This window comes from Emys orbicularis, chromosome 2, assembly GCF_028017835.1.
Source record: "Emys orbicularis isolate rEmyOrb1 chromosome 2, rEmyOrb1.hap1, whole genome shotgun sequence".
In the NCBI taxonomy this organism is placed as follows: domain Eukaryota; kingdom Metazoa; phylum Chordata; order Testudines; family Emydidae; genus Emys; species Emys orbicularis.
The window spans coordinates 153,279,209-153,298,057 of NC_088684.1; positions in this window are offsets into that span (position 1 = coordinate 153,279,209).

An 18,849-nucleotide genomic window follows, 5' to 3' on the forward strand; every position below is an offset into this window, starting at 1 on the left:
TTTTGAAAGGGCCTGCCTTGGATACGACATCCCTCCAACCCAGTACATGGTAGAGCTGAGGCCGCAGCTCAGTGGACCCTTAGCAGAGGTGGCGGCTGAAATGCCTAAGGAACACATGAACAGTTATGAACTTTTTAAAAACAAGGCCAGAATCAGAATGGGGCTAACACCTGAGCATGCCCGTCGGCGGTTCAGAGCCCTAAGGTGGAAACCTGATGTGTCATTTACCCGACATGCCTACCACATTGGGAAAAATTGGGATGCCTGGATATCAGGAGCAAATGTTAAATCTACGGAAGAGTTGCCCTTCCTATTGCAAATGGAGCAGTTTTTAGAGGGTGTTCCTGAGGAAATAAAAAGGTACATCCTAGATGGGAAGCCCAAAACTGTAACCGAGGCGGGGGAGATTGGAGCCAAATGGGTGGAGGTGACAGAAAAGAAAAAAGCTAGTAGCAGTTGAAGCGAATATCAGAAGGGGCAAGCCGAAACAAAACCTTATCACCGGGGACAACCCAAGACCCCACCCACATCCCAAGGGAAACCCCAGACGCCTTCTCACCCCACCACACCAGTCTCCAGCAACCAACATCGCCCCGGTGATACCTTAGCAGGGCGATGTTTTAAATGTAATGAACTGGGGCATATAAAGGCTCACTGCCCCAAGAACCCCAACCGATTACAGTTCATTACACCCCAATCACACCAAAGAACCCCAGACCCAGATGCCTCTCTCATACCCTCGGAGCGAAGGGAAACCTTGAGAGTGGGCGGAAAGAAGGTTATCGCTTGGAGGGACACTGGGGCACAAGTGTCAACTATCCACCAATCCCTAGTGGACCCCAAACTCATCAACCCTGAGGCTACAGTGACAATTCAACCCTTCGTGTCACAGTCTGTAACCTTGCCTACAGCCCAGTTGCATGTCCAGTACAAGGGCTGGTCAGGAATGTGGACTTTTGCAGTCTATGACAATTATCCCATTCCCATGCTGCTGGGGGAAGACTTGGCCAACCACGTGAAGCTAGCCAAGAGGGTGGGAATAGTCACCCGCAGCCAGGCTAAGCAAGCTTTCACCCCCATCCCTGTTCCTGAGCCGTCCACCAGGACCCCGTCTGTGTTACCAGAGACCCAAACAAAGGTGGTGGAACCGGATCCCCTGCCAACGACTGCAACAGCCGTAGTGGATCCAATCCCAGAGACCCAGCCAAAGCCAGTCCCAGAACCGGAACTGGCAACGCACCCAGCCCCAGAACCATTGCCAGCACTGAGTCCAGCGCTTGCAAGCCCGTCTACAACTCCAATGCCAGAGGGCACCAGCGAGTCTGAACTGGTGGAAGCAGCAGATAACCCTACCCAAGAGGCTCAGCCAGAGCCTGAAATACCACATAGTGCACCAGCGGACAGCGGTTCACAGTCAATGGAAACAGCCCCAGCACCTGCATCGCTTCCAGAGGGACCAAGCCTCAGTCCACAGTCCAAGGAGGAACTGATGTCTCCAGCATCAAGGGAACAGTTCCAGGCCGAGCAGGAAGCAGATGACAGCCTTCAAAAAGCTTGGGCGGCGGCACGGAGCACCCCACCGCCTCTCAGCTCTTCTAACCGATCCCGGTTTGTTGTAGAAAAAGGACTATTATACAAGGAGACTCTTTCTGGTGGGCACCAGGAAGACTGGCATCCTCAAAGACAGTTGGTAGTTCCCACTAAGTATCGGGTAAAGCTCTTGAGCTTAGCCCATGATCATCCCAGTGGCCATTCTGGGGTGAACAGAACCAAAGACCGGTTGGGGAAGTCCTTCCACTGGGAGGGAATGGGCAAGGACGTTGCTAATTATGTCCGGTCTTGTGAGGTGTGCCAACGAGTGGGAAAGCCCCAAGATCAGGTTAAAGCCCCTCTCCAGCCACTACCCATAATTGAGGTCCCATTTCAGCGAGTAGCTGTGGATATTCTGGGTCCTTTCCCAAAGAAGACACCCAGAGGAAAGCAGTACGTACTGACTTTCATGGATTTTGCTACCCGATGGCCGGAAGCTGTACCCTTAAGCAACACCAAGACTAAAAGTGTGTGCCAGGCATTAGCAGACATTTTTGCCAGGGTAGGGTGGCCCTCCGACATACTTACAGATTCGGGAACTAATTTCCTGGCAGGGAACATGAAAAACCTGTGGAAAGCTCATGGGGTGAATCACTTGGTTGCCACCCCTCATCACCATCAAACCAATGGTCTGGTGGAGAGGGTTAATGGAACTTTGGGGGCCATGATACGAAAATTCGTAAATGAACACTCCAATGATTGGGACCTAGTGTTGCAGCAGTTGCTTTTTGCCTACAGGGCTGTACCACATCCCAGTTTAGGGTTTTCACCATTTAAACTTGTGTATGGCCGCGAGGTTAAGGGGCCATTACAGTTGGTGAAGCAGCAATGGGAGGGGTTTACGCCTTCTCCAGGAACTAACATTCTAGACTTTGTAAGCAACCTACAAAACACCCTCCGACACTCTTTAGCCCTTGCTAAAGAAAACCTAAAGGATGCTCAGGAAGAGCAAAAGGCCTGGTATGATAAACATTCCAGAGAACGGTCCTTCAAAGTAGGAGACCAAGTCATGGTCTTAAAGGCGCTCCAGGCCCATAAAATGGAAGCGTCGTGGGAAGGACCATTCACGGTCCAGGAGCGCCTAGGAGCTGTTAACTATCTCATAGCCTCCCCCACCTCCAACATAAAGCCTAAGGTATACCATGTTAATTCTCTTAAGCCCTTTTATTCTAGAGAATTAAACGTTTGCCAGTTTACAGCCCAGGAAACTGATGACGCGGAGTGGCCTGCAGGTGTCTACTATGAAGGAAAAAGGAATGGTGGCGTGGAAGAGGTGAACCTCTCCACGACCCTGGGACGTCTGCAGCGACAGCAGATAAAGGAGCTGTGCACAAGCTTTGCACCGATTTTCTCAGCCACTCCAGGACGGACCGAACGGGCATACCACTCCATTGACACAGGTAATGCTCACCCAATTAGAACCCCACCCTACCGGGAGTCACCTCATGCCCAAGCGGCTATACAAAGGGAGATCCAGGACATGCTACAGATGGGTATAATCCGCCCCTCTACCAGTGCATGGGCATCTCCAGTGGTTCTAGTTCCCAAACCAGATGGGGAAATACGCTTTTGCGTGGACTACCGTAAGCTAAATGCTGTAACTCGTCCTGACAACTATCCAATGCCACGCACAGATGAGCTATTGGAAAAATTGGGACACGCCCAATTCATCTCTACTTTAGACTTAACCAAAGGGTACTGGCAAGTACCACTAGATGAACCCGCTAAGGAAAGGTCAGCCTTCGTCACCCAGGCAGGGGTGTATGAATTCAATGTACTCCCTTTCGGGTTGCGAAATGCACCCGCCACCTTCCAAAGACTTGTAGATGGTCTCCTAGCAGGACTGGGAGAATCTGCAGTTGCCTACCTCGATGATGTGGCCATTTTTTCTGATTCATGGACAGAACACCTGGAGCACCTGAAAAAAGTCTTCGAGCGCTTCCGGCAGGCAGGACTAACTGTTAAGGCTAAAAAGTGTCAAATAGGCCAAAACAGAGTGACGTACCTGGGGCACCAGGTGGGTCAAGGAACTATAAATCCCCTACAGGCCAAAGTGGATGCTATCCAAAAGTGGCCGATTCCAAAGTCAAAGAAACAGGTCCAATCCTTCTTAGGCTTGGCCGGATATTATAGGCGATTTGTACCACACTACAGCCAAATCGCCGCCCCACTGACAGACCTAACCAGAAAGAAACAGCCAAATACAGTTCAGTGAACTGATAAGTGTCAAAAGGCCTTTAACCAGCTTAAGGCAACACTCATGTCTGACCCTGTGCTAAGGGCCCCAGACTTTGACAAACCGTTCCTAGTAACCACAGATGCTTCCGAGCGAGGCGTGGGAGCAGTTTTAATGCAGGAAGGACCGGATCAAGAATTCCATCCTGTCGTGTTTCTCAGCAAGAAACTGTCTGAGAGGGAATGCCACTGGTCAATCAGCGAAAAGGAATGCTACGCCATTGTGTACGCGCTGGAAAAGCTACGCCCATATGTTTGGGGATGGCGTTTCCAACTACAAACAGACCATGCTGCGCTACAGTGGCTTCATACCGCCAAGGGAAATAACAAAAAACTTCTTCGGTGGAGTTTAGCTCTCCAAGATTTTGATTTTGAAATACAACACATTTCGGGAGCTTCTAACAAAGTGGCTGATGCACTCTCCCGGGAAAGTTTCCCAGAGTTAACTGGTTAACAATTGTTTTTGGAATGAAACATATTGTTAGTTTTTATATAATCAGTAGTATGTCCAAAGGTACGTGTGTCTTATTAACTCTGTTTTCTCCTAGAGCTCCAGGAAAGAAATCACAGCCAGTGTGGAACCAAACGTCCAACACTATCTGTAATTTGGGGGGCGTGTCATAACTATAAAAGGAAGGGTAACAGCTCTCTGTGTACAGTACTAAAATCCCTCCTGGTCAGAGACTCCAAAATCCTTTTACCTGTAAAGGGTTAAGAAGCTCGGGTAACCTGGCTGACACCTGACCCAGAGGACCAATAAGGGGACAAGATACTTTCAAATCTTGGGGGGGGAAAGGCTTTTGTGTGTGTCCTTTGTTTAAAGGGTTGTTCGCTCTTGGGACTGAGAGGGACCAGACATCAATCCAGGTTCTCCCCATCTTTCTAAACAAGTCTCTCTTATTTCAAAATTGTAAGTAAAAGCCAGGCAAGGCGTCTTAGATTTACTTTGTTTTCTCAACTTGTAAATGTACCTTTTACTAAAGTGCTTATCTTGTTTGCTATACTTTGAACCTAAGACAGAGGGGATTCCTCTGAGCTCTTTAAGTTTAATTACCCTGTAAAGTTATTTTCCATACTGATTTTGCAGAGATGATTTTTACCTTTTGCTTTAATTAAAAGCCTTCTTTTTTAAAACCTGATCAATTTCTCCTTGTTTTAAGATCCAAAGGGGGTTTGGATCTGTATTCACCAGGAGTTGGTGAAAGGAAGGAGGGGGGAAGGGTCAATCTCTCCTTGTTTAAGATCCAAGCAGTTTGGATCTGTATTCACCAGGGAATTGGTGAAAGGTTTCTCAAGGCTTCCCAGGGAGGGAATCCATCAAAAATGGTGGCAGCGGGACCAGAGCTAAGCTGGTAGATAAGCTTAGCAGTTTTCATGCAGGCCCCTACATTTGTACCCTAAAGTTCAAAGTAGGGATACAGCCTTAACATCACCAATGAACATTCAGCAAATGTTTTCAGAGAACTTGTCCATGATGACTCCATGATTTTTTTCTGGAGTAGTAACAGAATGGAAGACCCTTTACAGTCAGCTTTGGACTCCATTATCTTCAGTAATTTTGTATTAACTGCAAACTGCCACCTCACTTATGCCTTTTTCCAGGTCATTTATGAATATGTTGAACAGTACTGTTTCCAGTACAGACCCCTGGGGGATTATATTGATCTTTCTCCACTGTGAAAGCTTATTATTTACACTTTGGTTCCTATCTTTTAACCGGTTACTGATCTTTTATTACATGATGGATTAAGACAATGACTTTTATTTGCCTGCACCATTTTCTAAACATCAATTGTACTATTCACTAGAGCTGGGTGAATAATCTGTTTCATTTCAGGTTGAACAAAACAGTTCATTTTTGAGCTTTTAAAATATGTATATATTTTTAAATAAAATTGAAGGAAATTTCAAAACAAAAAAATGCAAAACATTTTATTCCGAAACTGTCACAATGAAATGTTTAGATTTTTCTGGATATTTTTTACACACTTTGGTGAAACTGACACACATTTGAAAAAAAATAATAATAACTGTCACCGAATTTGTATTTTTGGCCCTCCCCCCAAAAAAGTGTCATTTGAAAAATGTTGCCTAGCTCTGCTGTTGACACAGAATCTTCAAATTACATTATACCCTAGCAGTAAATTCTTGCATGGAGAAATGATGTTGTTATTTCATGTCAAAGATCTTTTTACAACCCCCTATGGCTTTCTTTCGTTTTATTACTAAAATACAAAAACTGGTATCTGAATATACTATATCTTATTGTTATCTCCATTTTTGTACTGTAACTAGATAAGTGATCTCAGCAAATGCAATAGATAAGCATAAAAATTTTGGAAACAGACAATGAAAATTATGAGGTTTATTGTTACTTGTAGATCTGAAGACCAGATTGCCAGAAATTATCATAATAAGCATTGCTGCATTTATTTTAGCAATGCTCAGTGGTAACTCGATGTACACATTAATCCAGCAGTGAAATTTACAGTAATATGAAACTTTTAACTAAAATACATAATTCAATTTAAGACTCTTGCTCTTTCCAGAAGCAACTCTCTGCATTTGTTTCAGTGTAGTAAATATGAGAAGCTGTTTTTTTAATGCTAACATCTCTAACATAATTGCTTGCTTATTGTTCATTAATGGATTTGAATTGTTTTGAATCTATACTAAATTGCTTGTGTAACCAGGAATGTGATTTTAAGAGATTAAATTGGTGCAGGGAGTGGGAGGGGGTTATTCACAGTTGTGCAATGGAATAAAAAATCAATCTCCCACTGAAAAACTAGTTACAGCAATTGAATTAGTTCTTTCAATAACATCTGACAACTTAGCAAATGTCACATTCAAAACAATTTTATCTCTGCTGTCAGATATTTCACACCACTAATTAGATAGTTAAACCCCTAAAGGCGTGCTTTTAAAATCTTATTTCACAAATGTTCAGTGCTACTGTAGCTCATTTGTGGTCTTCGGATGTGAAAAAAATATTATAAGCGACTTTTTTATGCTACGAAGTGACTAATACAGCTTTTATTCAGCCCTTAGCTGTTTAGCATTATTGTCAAAGGAAATTAGGGGGTGGATTGTGGGAGGAGTGAACCATTTTTTACCCTGTTGAAGAAATTCACCAGTACATTGTATGTTAGCTCTGGATTCAAGGCCAATGGTCAGAATATACTGATTGCTGTCAGCGGTTGTAGATAATCATCTCATCGCACATTAAGTGGTGAAGGCCATTGTCTGGCTAGTAGGAAATACTATGTGGCCCCTATAAGCGTTAGAGAGTGAGTGAGTGATTGGCTGAGGCAATGTGGGGACACTGATTTTCCTCCCCCCCCCCAGGTGACTGGAAGAGAGGGGGGGACTTTTTAGGTCCATGCCGGTGCAGCAAAAGCCCTCTTTTACCTGGACCATGTACAGCAGCAGGCAGAGGTGAGTGTGACCAACACCTCATGGAGGTTGCAGAGGCAGAGTGTGAAAGTGAGTCCCTTCCAACCAATGCTGCAATGGGTGTCTAGCGGGCGGACCTCAGTGGTGGTCAGGGAACTTGGCCCCTTTTCCTCTGAGGGGACCTAAGTGGGGGAGGGGAGGTCAATTTACCCCTCCCCCTCCAGACAGCAGGAGACACCAAAACTAGCAGGATAGCAGAATTAGCAAATAGGCTACTGGGGGATCTGATGTCCTAGGAGATGGTTCAGGGACGTCTGGGGTACACACACTTCTATAGATGCTAATGGTGTTTTCCACCAATTAATTTTACAATGTATTGTCTTTTTGATATTCTCATTTTACCTAAATTACTTATGCAGTTACTTTTATAGTATCTTTATTACATGATCAATAAGCTAAAGGGGTTTTCTAATCCAGTCGCTGTTACTGACAGCTGTGGCAACCAACAGCTCTTATGAGTTAAAAACATCTTTGAATGGGCCATTATTTTATCCATTACAAAAAACATCTGCAATAACAAGTACTTCTTATCAATCAAAGCACATAACTGGATCATAAGCACCCCTTATCAATTATTCGGTTTTGTTTGTTATAACATACTTCCGTAGACATCTTTCATTAGTTTGGAGAGGTCCTTTTTCCTGGACATCTGGATTTTCATAGACTTACAGGGAATAATTATGTATAGTCCAATACTTAATTACATAAATTCCTGAGTGTTGTTTACATACTAAGTTCAGGATAAGGACAGAACTTTCAACTTCATAGGTACAGGAGCCCATACTGATTTATCTATATCATACACACACACACATGGATTTTGGGTAACATGTAAAAGAATTGAGAGTTTAACATACAAAAATCATAAAATGTTAATACTTACAAACAGGACACAGACTCTGATGTGTTCATCTGGAGGGATCTTGCTGGTCAGATCCCCTAAAGAACCTCCCTCCTCCCCACCAGGGATGTGTTCTACCTCCCCTTTTTACTCACAAAGATCACAGAATCAGTATCATGGTGCAGACACTGCTCGTGTAACTGGCATAGCAGAAGTAAATGGTAAATTGTGCTATGAACACATGAGTGTTTCTGGGAAGGGTTCAAGGTTCTTCTGCACACTAAGGCTCTATCATCAATACCAATAAACTCACACGATACTTTGCAATAAGGCACAAACATCACACTTAAAGAGTTTGTCAGGGTCCGTCACTATACTGGTGTTAGTTAAGTTGGGGTGACTATTCCCCACATGGAATTTAAAAAAACTTTGAGATTTGTCTTTTTGTCCATTTGCAGGGTTTTGCTTGGACGTAAACACACACCTTCTCTTTCATAGTACTCTAAAGTACTGTTTGTTTTTTTCTGCCTCATCTATACTCCAGTGAGGGACCATTGAGGCCTTTTGTTTCCAGCTGAGGTCCACGTTAATGTTGTCTGAAAACAATGTCACAAGAATGGTTAAAGTGCCAGAGTTCATAAACCTCAGTGATCCCATTCCCTTTGCCTACAGCCTGCACTAGTTCTAGCATGCACCAAGTCCCTGTTAAAGCCCCCTCTCCCTGACTGTCTGTGAATGGGTCCTGTTGATTGTGCAGAAATAAATGTGCACATAGGGGTCACACTAATTTACCATTTACTCTATAGAGTAGCACAGTGAAATAGGAGCTTCTTGGAGGGTGCACTTTAACTTTGGCTATGCCAAAGTACTGTCTGATATCCCTCAAATTTTCATACACAAAGATGGGGTGCACCACAGGTACCTTTTAGTCTTGTTAACAAAAGGGTAAAGCAGGGGTCAGCAACCTCTGGCACGCGGCTCGCCAGGGTAAGCACCCTGGCAGGCTGGGCCAGTTTGTTTACCTGCCACGTCGGCAGGTTCAGCCACTGGCCATGGTTCGCCGTCCCAGGTCAATGGGGGCGGCGGGAAGCGGCGCGGGACGAGGGATGTGCTGTCCGTGGCTTCCCGCCGCCCCCATTGGCCTGAAGCGGCGAACTGCGGCCAGTGGGTGCCGCGATCGGCCGAACCTGCCGACGCTGCAGGTAAACAAACTGGCCCGGCCTGCCAGGATGCTTACCCTGGCGAGCTGCGTGCCAGAGGTTACCGACCCCTGCTGTAGGCTTACCAGCAATGACAGCATAACCACCCATTAAGCAGGATCCCACTTTAACCTATCCACTATGTAAAGCATGCTGGATGTGAACGGTCTCTGTATGGGTCATGTACATCAACCGTTGACTGGAGGGAGGGTAATCTCTCTTCTGATGATTATGGTAACATTTAATGGCAAAGGTTTATGCTTTGTGGTTTTCAAAATTTAATCAGCACTTGGCCATGCACATTGAGGATAATATCATGTACTGAAAGTGTTCTATACATTTAGTCACTATCTCATCATTATCCGTGGCGGGTTTTCTTTTTTTTTAAACAGTGCTTTAATGGTTTTTTTTAAATGTTTCTTTGTAATTTTATTACTTCTCTTCTGAATCAGTCACAAGCCTCTTGCAAAGTTTCCATATCTTTCTGGCAATAGCAGCTCAGTTCTTTCTAGAGATCAAATTCATTCTGGTGATTGATCTGGTACCCTTTCAGAAACTCCTCTTTATCTCTGGGCATTGTGCACTCTAACTCAAAGTGCTCTGCCCCCAGCATGAGGTAAGTTTGAATCTCTGATGTGTTTAAAAAATGTGGAAAATGCCCTTTGATTCCTTCAAACCCCATGGCCCTGGATAACTTGCTGCGCTTCATGGGCAGAAAATTTAAAGAATCTACAAATCTGATTTCTATGGCCCCCACTGTCTCACAAATTAGTTTTCCACTCTGTGCTAGCACACTGACTTCCATTTTTTTAAACAAACTGTCTAAGGATGAAATAACCTTTAGTATTATGGGTGATAAAGGTGAACCCCTTAAAACACTTGTCTACAGAAGTTTGAACAACCTCACTGACACCCTATTATGTTCCCAAGTGGGTATTTAGATAATGGATGGCATAGACATAATCTGGCACACTTACCCCTGTTTCTTGCATGCATTCAAAGTCATAAAAAATATAATTGTCATCCTCTTCTGGAAAGCAAATATTGCCCATAATAACGGTGGCCATCTATGCTCTCAGTCTCCTCCTAACACTGGGGACACAGTTGCTTTTATATTGAATATTTTTAATGTCCTGGAAACCACACTTATCACAAAGACGTATATAGTTTCGCAGTCAACTTTACCAACTCTGAAAAAGCTCTGTGTCTGTCTAAAGAGGCTTGGGACTTGCAAAATAGCCTACATACTCAGTGAATTCTGTGCTAATACACAAACAGCATTTTTTACAGGCACGGTGGTGTTTTGTGGCTGTGTGTAGCATGACAGTACTTGCACAAATATGCTGTGCATGCTTTGATTGTTAGGACATTGCAATATTGTCATGTAACAGAACAAATGTGATTTTTGGTGTCATTCCCTACTTGTTGTAAAAATGGACCAGTCCCCTCTTTCATGATAAATGACTTTAATAGCCATGCCTAAATGTCAAAAGAGCTCACCTCAGACCAAAAAATGTTCAGTTTCACTGATAACCCCAACTACTGGTGGAGATGCTTTTGCCCCCTTTAATAGTTGGGCATCTGTGGGTTATATCCATTTGGTAACAGGGCCAGGATGCTTTTGGAAAAACAAAGTTATAACCCTGGTTATTTAAATCAATCAAGTGTTTCCTCCTCTCTCCTCTGACGCCCTTTTACTGTATATGATAGAATTTAAGGGCCTAGCACCCCGTCCATCACTGTTTCTAATGCTAGTCCCACCAGCCTTAGTGTAGAAGTACCCACAATCTCTGCATTGCTCTCCAAAGTATTGTTAATATTATTTAAGATATCTGCTGCAAAATGATTGGGTCTAAATTAGCTGTTATCACTCAAAAAAGAGATCTTGGCATCATCGTGGATAACTCTGAAAACATCTTCTCAATGTGCAGGAGCAGTCAAAAAAGCTAACAGAATGTTAGGAACCATTAGCAAAGGGATAGATAATAAGACAGAAAATATCATAATGCCACTATATAAAGCCTTGGTTTGTTCACATGTTAAATACTGAGTGCAGTTCTGGTTGCCTCATCTCAAAAAAGCTATATTAAAATTGGAAAAGGTACAGAGAAGGGCAAGAAAAATTATTAGGAGTGTGGAACAGCTTCCATATGAAGAGAGATTAAAAAGACTGGGACTGTTCAGTGTGGAAAAGAAAAGCCTGAGGGGGGATATGATGGATGTCTATAAAATCATGAATGGTGTGGAGAAAGTGAGTAAGGAACTGCTATTTATCCATTAACATAACCCAAGAACTAGTAGTCACCTAATAAAATTAATAAGCAGCAGGTTTAAAATAAACAAAAGGAAGTGCTTCTTTACACAATGCACAGTCAGCCTGTGGAACTCATTGCCAGGGGATTTAGTGAAGGTCAAAACTATAACTGGATTCAGAAAAGAATGAGGGAAGTTCTGGGAGGATAGGTCCCTCAATGGCTATTTGCCAAGATAGTAAGGGATGCTACCCCATGCTCTGGGTGTCACTAAGCCTCTGACTGCCAGATGCTGGGACTGGTTGACGGAATAGATCACTTGATGAATACCCTGTTCTGTTCATTCCCTTTGAAGCATCTGGCATTGGCCACTTTCACAAGACAGGATACTGGACTATAAGGACATTGGTCTGACCCAGTATGGCCATTCTTATGTTCTTATGCAGCATTTAAGTCTTCCTAAAGCAGGGGTCAGCAACCTCTGGCACACGGCTCGCCAGGGTAAGCACCCTGGCGGGCCGGGCCAGTTTGTTTACCAGCCGCGTCGGCAGGTTTGGCCGATCGCACCTCCCACTGGCCACGGTTCGCCGCTCCAGGCCAATGGGGGCAGCGGGAAGCCGCGGCCAGCACATCCCTTGGCCCACGCTGCTTCCCGCTGCCCCCATTGACCTGGGAGGCCAATTGCGGCCAGTGGGAGCCGCGATCGGCCAAACCTGCTGACACGGCAGGTAAACAAACTGGCCCGGCCCGCCAGGGTGCTTACCCTGGCGAGCCGCGTGCCAGAGGTTGCCGACCCCTGTCCTAAAGTATCCTCTGAGAAAAGAAAGGGTGGTTTAGCCCTGTAGCATCTAATCATAGCTGTACAAAATCATTGGAGCCTATTTGGGTATCAATCTCATCCAGCAATTTTTGAATACCATTGCCATGATGTCACTCTATCTAAATTAGCAAATCAAAAATGATTGAAAATAGTCATAAGCGTTCAATGCTCTTTGAAGTCTCACCCACTCTCTCATATGTTCCAGATATACCTGTGGAAACTCCTCAGGTTCATCAAGAATGGGAACTTCCACCTTTTTCTCCTACCCCCCATTACATTTTCAGGATACATGTCTAGTAAATGCTGCTCTTTATCATGCACAACTTTCCCCAACTTACAAATACTTCCTGCGTCTTTTATCTTTCTTTAAGGCATTCAGCGAATCAAGTTTTTAAACACTTCAAAAAGTAGCTTCTTAATCTCTTCTTCTATTCCATATCGAAGATCTAAAGATGCCCTGACCACCTCTTTACAACCATTAACAGGAGATCTTCGCTCACTTGCTATGATATCCTGGCCAGAGTTGATAACTGCTGAGGAGTCAGAGACTTTTAACCCTCTAGATACTGTAAAGTGGACTGCAGATCTGAGTTCCTGAGGCTCATGTGTGAGGAATGCCCTGGAAGTACTGGGTGTTAGGGGGCAATGAGATTAGGGTAAACAAAAATGTTAGATTTTGGATTTGGGAAGGGGGGAGCCCCAAACCTATTCTTGAACTAGGGCCCTCTGGGGCCACATTACAGAACTGTCAGGAAAATGAGATACAATTTAATATTCTATGACATATGATTCCACAAGAGGTCCCATGGTTCAAAAGGCCTTTCTGGTTGGTTTGACCATTGAGACATGGTTTGTTGCAAACTCCCAGACCAGGGGTTTCTGCCATTTGGCTGGTGACATGTCTCTGGAGTGAGATAATTTTGATTTTTTTCTGCCTTTTTTCCTTTCTTTTTAAAAAAAAAACTTTCTTGGTCATCTCGGAAAGGCAGCTATAGAACAACTATATCCTTTTAAATGTAATTAATACAATGGTTATATTTTCTTTATATATCACTTATATTTTGTGGCCTTTGTGCAATTTTTTAATCAACTTTATTTAGAATTGTATTAACTGCATTTTTTTATAAAAATGCATCTTGTGTGTGTGTGTGTGTGTGTGTGTGTGTGTGTATCTATAATAATTTCTCCTTTACTCCTGTCATTAATATTTTGTACAATTATTTCGAATTCTACTAACCACCTACTTAAGAATGTACTAACTGCATTAAAAATATTTTCCTTTTAAAAATGAGAAAAAATGCATATTAATATATATCTTGTAACACTTTTTTACTCTGCTGTTACTAAGATTTTGTAAATTATTCAATTACTTTATTTAAAAGTGTACTATGCATAAAATTATCTAAAAATTATTTATACATATATGAATACTTCTTTATTCCTCTGCCATTAAGTGTTTACACAACTGTTTACTAGACTTTATTTAGAATTGTGTTAACTGCATTAAAAAATTCCACTCAATACAAGGAAGAGACATACAATCTGTATGTACTCATTTATTTTAAATGCCCCTCCAACCCTGTAAGGATAAATTAAGTTACAAACAAACAAAAAACTTTTTTTTTCAAAATGGCCAATGGTGCCAAAAATACATGTGTTCAAAAATGAGACCCGGGAGTACACCATAAGGCGAAAAAGGGGATGTGGATATCTGTCACAAATTACCTCATGAGTGAAGGTATAGCTTTTTTTATTAGTTTGATTTCATGAAAGAGTAGTAGAGCTGTTAAATAAATCTATTTGCTTTATTTCAACTAGAAATCAAAAGGGCAGTATTTTTAGAACAAATATTGAAACAAACATTTTAAAAAAATAAATTATAATGGAACAAACCAAATGGGTGCCACAATTGTTACTGTTCTAGATAAATCCCTCAGATACTGGAGAGATACCAACTCACTTGCACATAAGAGAGAATAGATTTATTTCTTATACAAGCTTATGAGCTACAATTTTGTTTCTATAATGTGTACATTCATGGAAGCGTTGGTGATAGTTCTATAGTTTAATTTGAATAGAATTTTGCCCTTAAATCAAGGATTCAACCTCTTTTCTACATAAGAATTCAGCAATATTTACTATAATATAATATAATATATTTAATATAATAGGAACATTTAAATAACTTACTTTTTCAGCAGATATTTAATTTTCTCAAAATGTACAGGTAAATCAGTTCATTAATTTTAAAATGGAAATTAAAAAAAAATCACTCTGTCAGTCTTTCCTTTTACTGCCAAAGATCTTAATAATGGAATAATATATAAGAACATAAGAATGGCCATACTGGGTCAGACCAAAGGTCCATCTAGCCCAGTATCCTGTCTTCCGACAGTGGCCAATGCCAGGTGCCCCAGAGGGAATGAACAGAACAGGTAATCATCAAGTGATCCATTCCTTGTCACCCATTCCCAGCTTCTGGCAAACAGAGGCTAGGTGCACCATCCCTGCCCATCCTGGCTCATAGCCATTGATGGACCTATCCTCCATGAATTTATCTAGTTCTTTTTTGAACACTGTTATAGTCTTGGCCTTCACAACATCCTCTGGCAAGGAGTTCCACAGGTTGACCTGTTGTGTGCAAAAATACTTCCTATGTTTGTTTTAAGCCTAGAATTTCATTTGTTGGCCACTAGTTCTTGTGTTATGAGAAGGAGTAAATAACACTTCCTTATTTACTTTCTCCACACCAGTCATGATTTTATAGACTTCTATCTCATCCCCCCTTAGACTGGGACTTTTCAGCTTGAAAAAAAGACGACTTATTAATCACTCCTCATATGGCAGCCGTTCCATACCCTTGATCATTTTTGTTGCCCTTTTCTGAACCTTTTCCAATTCCAATATATCTTTTTTGAGATGGGGAAACCACATCTGCATGCAGTATTCAGGATGTGGGCGTACCATGGATTTATATAGAGCAGGGATCGGCAACCTTTGGCATGCGGCCCATCAGGGAAATCCGCTGGCAGGCCGGGACTGTTTGTTTACCTCCAGCATCCACAGCTTCAGCCTATCGCAGCTCCCACTGGCCGCAGTTCACTGTTCCAGGCCAATGGGGGCTGTGGGAAACAGGATGGGCCAAGGGATGTGCTGGCTGCTGCTTCCCGCAGCCCCCATTGGCCTGGAACAGCGAACTGTGGCCAGTGGGAGCTGCGATCGGCCAAAGCTGTGGACGCTGCAGGTAAACAAACTGTCCCAGCTCGCCAGTGGATTTCCCTGATGGGCCATGTGCCAAAGGTTGCCGATCCCTGATATAGAGGCAATATATTTTCTGTCTTATTATCTATCCCTTTCTTAAAGATTCCCAACATTGTGTTCACTTTTTTGGCTGCCACTGCACATTGAGTGGATGTTTTCAGAGAACTATCCACAATTACTCCAAGATCTCTTTCTTGAATGGTAACAGCTAATTTAGACCCCGTCATTTTATATGTATAGTTGAGATTATGTTTTCCAATGTGCATTAGTTTGCATTCATCAACATTGAATTTTACCTGCCATTTTGTTGCCCAGTCACCCAGTTTTGAGAGATCCTTTCATAGCTCTTCGCAGTCTGCCTGGGACTTAACTATCTTGAGTAGTTTTGTATCATCTGCAAATTTTGTCACCTCACTCTTTATCTCTTTTTCCAGATCATTTATGAATATGTTGAATAGGACTGGTCCCAGTACAGACCCTTGGGGGACACCACTATTTACCTATCTCCATTCTGAAAACTGACCATTTATTCCTACCCTCTGTTTCCTATCTTTTAACCAGTTACCAATCGATAAGAGGATCTTCCCTCTTATCCCTGGATTTTCCAGTTTCCCATAGGGCTAAAACTCATTGAAGTCTCTTGCACTGACTACATATAATTTTAGAATTTACTTTATTAAAGGCTAGATTCTGCTACCCCTATTAAAACTGAGTTTATTTACTTTATTAACAGTGCCATTGAACACAATATGACTAACTGCATCATAAGAGTCTAATGAAGCAAGTGGAATCTGATCCGAAGTGATCAGAGAGACTTTAGCAACCCAAGGACCCCCATTTTTATTTAAATTTTTTCTTGGACCCCCAAGCCAGCTTCTAATTTTCCCTGGGGGTGCTCAACTCCCACTTAGCCCCAGGTCCCACCACACTCTACTCCTTCTCCCAAGGCCCCACCTCTTTCTGCCCCGCTCCATCCCTGCCCCTCCTCTTCCCCACCTATTTCTGCCTGTGTGCGCCCTGTCCCTGGTCCCCTCCCACCTCCTCCTGCATGCCACTGAACAGCTGTTCTGCAGTGTGCAGGAGACACTTGGAGGGAGGGGGAGGAGTTGATCAGCAGGGCTGGCGGCCCTGAACATGATTCGCAGACCCCCAGGGGTCCGCGGACCCCAGTTTGAGAACCGCTGGACTAGATAACTATATTTTAAGTTTATTTCTTTAACACTATTTGTGTTTTCCCTAAAGGACTCTGGATCTTGCATTACTTACAAGGGGGAAAACATTCATTAAATTCAGTGAGTTTCATCTGTCTTGGCCTGCAGGATTAGGCTTTAAATCAGTAAAGAATGTTTTTTTAAAAGTAGTCTTAAAAGATGCCTAAATATTATTGGCACTTAGCTATCACAGGATGAGTACATCATATTTATGCCAGAATTTGAACAAACTATCTTCACAGGATCTTTAGAATATTGTCTTTAGAATAATGTGCTCTTAAAAATATTACCTAACCACAGCATCTGTCCCATTTTCCCCTTTGATAATTATATGAGTTATACTACTTGATAAATTATTATTTTTGAATTATACTACATTTCATGGGTCCCCCTCATGATCCAAGCCCCATTGTGTGAGGTTATATACAGAGCAGAATAGAGTTACTGCCCCAAAGAGTTTATAATCTAAGAAAAAGAAAATCTAACAAGTAGATATTGAAAACATTTAACAAGAAGAAGGGAGGGAGAATAAGGGAAATAGTAGTGAGAACATGCATAGCTGTATGTTTTCAAATGGGTTACATTTTTAATATAAATTGTAAAATGATATTAAACAAAGATAATAATCGGAAGTCCCTGCTGTCCTTCTAGCAATAATTTTAAATTGATAGTTTCCTGAAAGCATCATGGTAGAAGTAAGTCTTGAGGAAGGATTTGAAGGACAGGGTGTGTGGCCTGTGGACTCATTTGGGGAAAGTGTTCCCTAGTTAGTTCATAGCAAGAAAGAAAGCATGAAGGTGTTTGTGGAAGCAGCAGGCAGTAGAGGCTGTCATCATGGAGGTTGTGGGGGACACACTAAGATAAAATAGCAAATGTGTAAGGAGAGGCTAATTTGTGAACAATATTAAAGTTAAGGACCAGAAGCTTGTACCGGATGTGATAAAGAGGGATGCCACGGAGAGTGACATGGTCAGGAAGATGAACCTAAGTGGAGTGAGGTAGAGGTCAGGGATGTCAGAGAGGAGGAGGTCACAGTGATCAAGATAGCTTATGAAGTACCAAGGCATGAGTTTTAGTAATGTGGACAGAGATAAAAGACTGGATCTTAGAGATTCTACAGCAGAAAAAAATGACAAGATTTGGACACAGCCTAGATGTATGGGGCTAAAGGAGAAGAGAGACAAAGATGGCACCCAGATTATAAACATAGGTAACAGAGGATGGTGGGGATATCAACAGTGATGGAGAAAGAGGAGAATGGGTTGTGTTTGGGAAGCAAGACAAGTTGCTCAATTTTGGCTATGTTATGTTCAAGCTGGTAGTGAGACATCCAGGAAGAGATATTAGATATACAAGCAGAAATGCAGGATTGGATGGAGGGAGACAAGTTGGGAATATAGCGGTAGATATTTGTGTTATCAGTAGATACTGATGCTTTATCTTATTTTGTTTTATCAGTAGCATCTATTTACATTATTATCATTGTATCTGGACTCTCATACTAATGCTTTAGATTGTAGACTAATTAGATCATGATTCTATCAAGTCTTCAAAAGATGGACTTTGCAGAGGATACAAATCTGTGGTGTCTGACTGCCACACAGTAGAGAAAGAGTAGGATATCTTTAATGTTGAAGGAGAATTGTCTCAAGAACTATTCCAGCAAGCACAGTTATGGGAAAGGGGAAAAAAAAGAGGTGTAGGTTAATAAAAAAATCAATTAAAATAGATAGGAAGGACACAAGATAATAAGAAAAAGAAAGGGAAAGTCTAATTAAGACAAGGAATAGATAGAGAAAGATCCATCGTAGGGTAAGCAAAGATGCTATCAGATAAAAATAAATAAATAAAGCAGACAAGTCTTGAGCAAGAAACCAAACTTATGTAAGGAAATAAAGAGGGGACATTTATAAGCAAGAAAACAGTACATCCAGTAAATATCTCAAATTAAGGGTAAAACAGAGAATTTTTTGAGACTAAACAG